This window comes from Alexandromys fortis, unplaced genomic scaffold, assembly GCF_014885135.2.
Source record: "Alexandromys fortis isolate MF-2015 unplaced genomic scaffold, M_Fortis_MF-2015_v1.1 scaffold_287, whole genome shotgun sequence".
In the NCBI taxonomy this organism is placed as follows: domain Eukaryota; kingdom Metazoa; phylum Chordata; class Mammalia; order Rodentia; family Cricetidae; genus Alexandromys; species Alexandromys fortis.
The window spans coordinates 626347-633358 of NW_026068185.1; positions in this window are offsets into that span (position 1 = coordinate 626347).

Genomic DNA, 7012 nt, shown 5'->3' on the forward strand with positions numbered 1-7012 from the left:
TATTTGGTGAGCTTCAGGCCAGTGAGACACGTTGTCTCAATAAATGTGGTATGTAATGTTTCTGAGGAGCAATAGTGAGGGTTGTCCCACGTATGGATGAGCACGTGAGCATGCATGCCACCCTTTCAGACCTGTGTCTTCTTAGACCTCCCTCCCCCCATCTCCACACACTGCTGTTGGACCTCGTTCAGTTTCTTGCATGCCTAAGAAGGATAGGAGCTTCCAGCAGTGGGACTATTAGGCTTAACAGTCACTGGTTGCCACTTTGTATTTTTTATGTCTGAGGTAAAAGAACAAAAATAGGTACTGGGGAGATGACTTGGTCAGTGAAAGTCCTTCTGCGTAAGCACAAGAACCTGAGTTCATATCTCCAGAACCCATGCAAAATGGGATGGGGCAACACGGATCTGTAACCCCAACACTGGGGAGAGGCAGGGAGAAATGGAGGGTCCCTGGGTTTTTTTGGCCCATTAGTCCACGTGATGAGGATATTTCAGTTTCAGTGAGAGACCCTGTCTCAAAACATGGGGTTGAGAGTGATGTATGTGCACATAAAGTCCAAAGAACATTGAAGGGCATCTCTTCTCTGTGTCTTCCTCTACATCCAGAACTTCTAACACCTCAGTCAAGGGCCATGGTCTCCTGAGGGTCTTAGAATGCAGGGTAGGACTGGGCCAGCAACCTAGGCAGGAGCAGGCTTGAGACAATGAACTCTGTGTGAGTGGGAGCGGATCCAGACCAGAGACATTTAGAGCAGGACTGAGCCAATGACCTAGGCTGGAGCAGACAGGAGACAGCAAACTCCACGGGAGCAGGTACAGGGGAGTAACTGCTGAGTGAGTGGACCAGAGCCAGAGACCTCTGAGGGTCTGGGACCTCTGAGGGAGTAGGCCTGAGCCAGGATCTCTGTGGATCTGGGAACACCCAAGTCTGGGACCGCCGAGGGAGTAGATCAGAGCCAGAGACTTTTGCGGGACCAACCCCAAACCAGGGACCTCTACAGGAGCAGATCTTGACCAGGGACATTTACAGAAACAGGTCTGAGTCTGCAATCTAGGCCAGAGCAGGCTTGAGACAGCGAACTCCACAGGAGTACAAAAAACCCCAGGAGCGCTGAGAGACCTCCAGGAACACAGAATGAACAATGGGGTGACTGGAACGTTGGCACTGATTGCACCACAAGGAGCAACCATCTGAGCTTTGGGTGCTACCCCAGTAGTACAAACACAGAGAGAAACAATTAATAAATGGGACCTCCTGAAACTGAAAAGCTTCTGTAAAGCAAAGGACACAGTCAATAACACAAAACAGCAGTCTACAGAATGGGAAAAGATCTTCACCAACCCCACATCAGACAGAGATCTGATCTCCAAAATATACAAAAAACTCAGGAAATTGATCATCAAAAGAACAAATAACCCAATAAAAAATGAGTGCAGACATAAATAGAGAACTCTCAACAGAGGAATCTAAAATGGCTGAAGACACTTAAGGAAATATTCAACATCCTTAGTCATCAGAGAAATGCAAATCCAAACAACTCTGAGATTTCATCATATACCTGTAAGAATGGCCAAGATCAAAAACACTGATGAAAACTTATGCTGGAGAGGTTGTGGGGTAAAAGGAAAATTCCTTCATTCCTGGTGGGAATGCAAGCTGGTACAGCCCCTTTGGATATTAGTATGGAGATTTCTCAGAAAACTAGGAAACAACCTTCCTCAAGACCCAGCAATACCACTTTTGGGTATATATCCAAAGGATGCTCAATTGTACCACAAGAACATGTGCTCAACTATGTTCATAGGAGCATTGTTTGTCATAGCCAGAACCTGGAAACAACCTAAATGCTCCTCTACCAAAGAATGGGTAAGGAAAACGTGGCACATTTACACAATGGAGTATTACATAGCAAAGAAAAATAATGACGTCTTGAAATTTGCAGGAAAATGGATGGAGCTAGAAAACATCATATTGAGTGAGGTAACCCAGACCCAGAAAGACAATTATCATATACTAACTCATAAGTGGTCTTTAAACATAAATAAAAGAAAACCAGCCTACAAATAAATCACAATCCCAGAAAAGTTAGACAACAATGAGGACCCTAAAAGGGACCTACATGTATCTAATCTACATGGGACATAGAAAAAGATAAGATCTCCTTAGTAAAATGGGAGCATGGGGACTATGGGAGAGGGTTGAAGGGGAGGAGAAAGGCAGGGAGATGAGCAGAGAAAAATATAGCTCAATTAAATCAATTAAAAAAACAATGTTTCACAATGGAAGGAAAATAAAGAATGTAGTGTAGTTTGAAACACACAATGGGAAAATACCTGGAATTCTTTCATGGCTAATTTGGTGCATTTGAAGTTATCTATCTAGTAACTAGGATTACACTATAGCTCTGGCTGAGGTCCTGTTCAAACCTGGTTTTCCTTTTGCTTCCTGGTGTTGCTAGGCAACTCTGCACTTTCCCTCTCCTCTCCCTCCTCCCCATCTTCTTCCTCCTCCTGTTTTTTCTTCTCCTTTTCCTCATTTCTTTTTGGCCCAATTTCTTTCTTAGTTCCCTGTCAAGGTTCTCTAGAGGAAGAAAATGGTTAGGTGAATATATGCCATAAAATAATATTTACTAGCTTGGCGTTCAACAGACAAGCTATTGGGTAGCCCAACAATGGCCATCTGAATGTTGGAGAAGCTGAAAAGCCAGTGGCTGCTCAGTCCACAAGGCTGGGTGCCCCAGCAGTCCCTGTCTAGGTCTGAAGGCCTGGAAGATTTTTGGAGATGAGCTTTTCTATGCTTTGAAGGCTAAGAAGCTGGGTTCAGATGGCAGAAAAGGAAGGTGACAGCCACACCAAGGAGTAGACTCACTCACCAGCAAGAAGCAAAAGCAGCCAAGCTGCACTCTTTTCTCTCTGATCACTTTTTCCCTGGGTCATTGCTGGGAAGCACCACCCACTCTGAAGTTAATCCTTGTAAACACACTCACAGCCTCAGCCAGAGGTGTGCCTCTGGGTTTATTCCAGATCCAGGAACGGTGACAGTCAAGATGAACCACCACGTTCCTGTGTCATTGCCGAATCTCCGCTCCTCCTTGATTGCTTTTCTATCCCCAACATAGAGTTCTTGAATGTTTTCTTTCTTATTTGTACCAGAGATAACTCAGAAGTTAGTGACAGAGAAGCCAGAAAATTTTGTGGTTTGTAAAAGAACATCCAGAAGTCAGTTCTTGAACACGCACGTTTCCTGCAGGGGATCTGGTGGCTTGGAGGCATGCTTTTCTTTAGTGTGTGTGTGTGTGTGTGTGTGTGTGTGTGTGTGTGTGTGTTACAAGGGAGTTATCATTTAGCAAGTGTTTATTTTGCACGTATTATTAAGTGCTTTGCACGAATGCAACTTGCTTACGCTCGGAAACACTTTCATGAACAGGACTCACTCCACTTTACAAAGCCAGGAAGTGAAGAAGCTAAGTTAACTTCTTAGGAGTCAGCTTCTGAAAGGGGGCTCTTGTTTGAGGAAGAGCACTGAGTGACAGAGAGTCAAAGGTTTTGTGGTCAATGAGTCTCGGTTCAAATCCTACTCATAAAGTGGGAATTACAATTTCTATTTTTTTAGAGCTGCATCAATGTCCAAATCAGACAATCAATGCAAAGTATTCAGAACACAGTAGGTTCATAAGTGTTCCCGTGTCCCTTTATGACAGTACAGGCCCCTACAAGACAGTTTGATTCATCATTTAAAACTTTGGAGGTGGCTGGCATGTAAGGGTTGAATAAACAAGGACTTGGGAGACATCTTAGTTAGTAAAACTCTTGCCTCACAAGCCTGAGGACTTGAATTCAGTCTCTTACACCCTCATAAAAACAGATAATGACATCATGTTCTTGTAATCCCAGAGCTGGGGAGTAGGAACGTGGAGCCAGGAGACTCCCTGAAAGCTCTTGATCAGCTGGGTAGGCCTACTTGGTGAAGTCCCTGGCCACTGAGAGACCCTGTCTCAGACCAAAAGATGGAAGGAACCTCAAGAATGAGGCTGGAGATTGTCCTCTGACCTCTGCACGCATGGTGTGCTTACATGTACTTGCACCCACATGTTTGTGCTTACACACACACACACTTAAAAGAGTTGAATAAATATTCACAGAATGTGCTTACCTAGATACCTGTGCCCTCAGAGGCCAGAAGAGGGCCTTGAACTCCCTGGAGCTTGATTACAGATAGCTGTGAACCACCGTGTGGGTTTTGGGAACTGAACTGGGTCTTCAGGAAGAGTATGTTTGTAACTAGTAAACTGTTTCTCCAGAACCAGGGCTTTGAGTTTTGAAAAGACATTTTACTTGTTTGTTTGTTTAGTTTGTTCGCTCTCCTTCTCTGTGTGTGTACATGGTGTGGAACGACTGTGGGGAGTTGGTTCTCTCGCTCCACCATGCTTGTTCAGGAGATCAAATCCAGGTTACCGGACTTGGTGGCAAGGGCCTTAACACACTGATACACCCTGATTTTTTTTTTTAAACTGTAATCGTTGAACCTCAGAGGGAAATTTCCCTTGACTGTTTCCTGGAGTGATTTAATCAGTATGAAGTCACCAAGGTTTTATGAGGGCAGGTGTTGGACTAGATGTCACAGTCTTATTCTCTTGCGGTCTCAGCAGAAATGACATAGAAGCAGAGAAGTCTCTGAACCGCCTCTTGGTCCTAAAATGTGATAAGCATTTTGGGGGACACAAGGGTCTTTCACCCCTTACCATTTTGGTGCCCATAAAGAGACAAAAATATAACTTTTTCTGGAGTCCAAAGAAAGGTCTAGAGGGGCCTAATTTCTGTGGATTACTCTCAAGGGGTTTTATATAATACAAGGGGTTGATATTAGCTTCTCCTTGAATCTCCCTGTCTTATTCTGATCCGTTCTTCATATGACTATCAAACTAAGCATTTCCCAGCACAAATCTCAAGGTGTGACTATCCCATACTACTTATTAAATTTAAGATAAAAAAGATAACATGGGCTGGGGAATGGCTCAGTGGTTAAGGCACTTACTCATACAGGCAAGAGGGCCAGAGTTCAAATCCCCATCACTCCTGTAAATCTTGGGTGGGCATGGTGCTGGCAAGGGTTCCACAGAGCAAGCTGGCAAGCAAGGATTTGCAGTCTAACTTAGAAACAGCAGTTAAAAGGCAAAAAACTTTTAAAACTCAGATCCAATAGCCCAGAGTTTGTAATCCCACCACCCTGACTCACGGACTTTTATAATGGAGGGATAACCAGTCTAAGCTCTTGCAGGCTTCTGCTTGAGTATAAAATTGGGCGCAGCTTAGGTTCCTCCAAACTCTTGTTTTATTCAGTTTGGTGTGATTTATAGACCAATTACAACCTGCCGTGTGAAACAAACCATCACATTGAAATGAGTCAGCACTCTGATCAATCTGTGGCTCGATTTTATGTAAAGAAATTGTATTTGTTTGTAACTATTTTACATTTGTAATATTTACTAATTCACATAGGAGTCCCAGGTGGCATTTTACTTCATAGAAAATGAGACAGGATAGATGTTCTGTTACCTAAAGAGGTCTCAGGGCCAAATGGGTACGTACTGTGCAGCACAAACCACCTTGATCCTAAATTAAGAAGAAACACCTATTCTCCCATCTCTTTCTTTTATTTCCACACCACGGGTCCATCCCATTGTCTTGGGCATATGAGGAGAGGTTGTGTTTTAAGGTTTCTGTCCTCTGGTCCAATCAGAGTGTCTCTGGCTCCCAAACCACTCAAGAGGAATAACTTTGGGTGGGAAAGAGGATATTATTGCTGAAATTGAGGGCTTTACCTAAACTTACTTTAGTGGGGGAGCCTAACTCCCAAGGGAAAAATAGCTGCAAAGTCACTGCTGGGAGCTCAGAGGAAAATATTATGTTCTAACCTTTTAAAGATTAATCCAACTATTAAGAGGAGTCCCAACTGTATTTCCTTTAAGCCATAATCGGAAGGGTACAATGATTGAACCAAGACAGATGGAGTGCCCCAAGCAAATGTCATGCCATAGATTTACCTACCTACAAGACATTGGCATGGTTTGGGTCAGAGGTTAATTAAAGACATCGAAAGGTCATTTTGTGATTAGGTGAAGGCAGACTTTTAATAGGGCATCAGGCTGCGCCACACTGACAGAAGATTTATGCCCAGTGCGATGACATCGCCACGAATCCTGCTGATAACAAGAGCCTCAATATTGGTCTGAACAGAATGATGAATGAAGCCCATATCGCCGCGCACTGCTCATTACGAGCCCTTTCACTCCTGGTGGCACTTAGCAGCATTTATTTACTGGGCTTTGGAGGTGTGGGACAGCATCCCGGTCCATCGAATACTTTTAAACGTGTACCTGTGATATAAAAATGAAACAAGAGATAAGATTAGGTGTTTGAATAATTGCACGACTCTCTTCCTGGATTATTTTCCTCAGTGCCAACATCATCCACCCCCTCCCACCGTGTTCTTCCGGTGTGTGAGCAGTTCAAGAAAATTAATTGTCTGAGGCAGAAGGTCAGAGGGAACAAATTACCGATAAGCAGGAAACACACTATAAAACAGGGCCTTGCTGAGTCTTGCCTTCCGTAGCCCTCAATATGTGAACAAAAGATAATGTAAAGAAAAAGACGTAAACGCCCCTGCCACACTTGGAGTTGCTGCTCTTGTTTGGATTTGATTAGGGCAAGGATCTAAAGAAAACCTGATAAGTGGGAAATAAATAAAAACTTGAAAAAAGCAACTTACACTACGGCTCAGCCGAAAGCAGAGAGAAGAAAAACTAAAGCCCTGATGAATAACGTTTGCTTTTCCACGAAACTCCTCTTCAACATGTTATGTATTCATCAAACCACCAGAGTGTAAATTCTATGAATAAGCCCCTATCATCTCACAGCCGGTAGACACCGTGGAACCCGCAGCAGCAGAAACCACTGGAGTCCTGGAAAAGGCTACTTTCTACAGAGTTGAGCATGGCTACGTCTGCAGT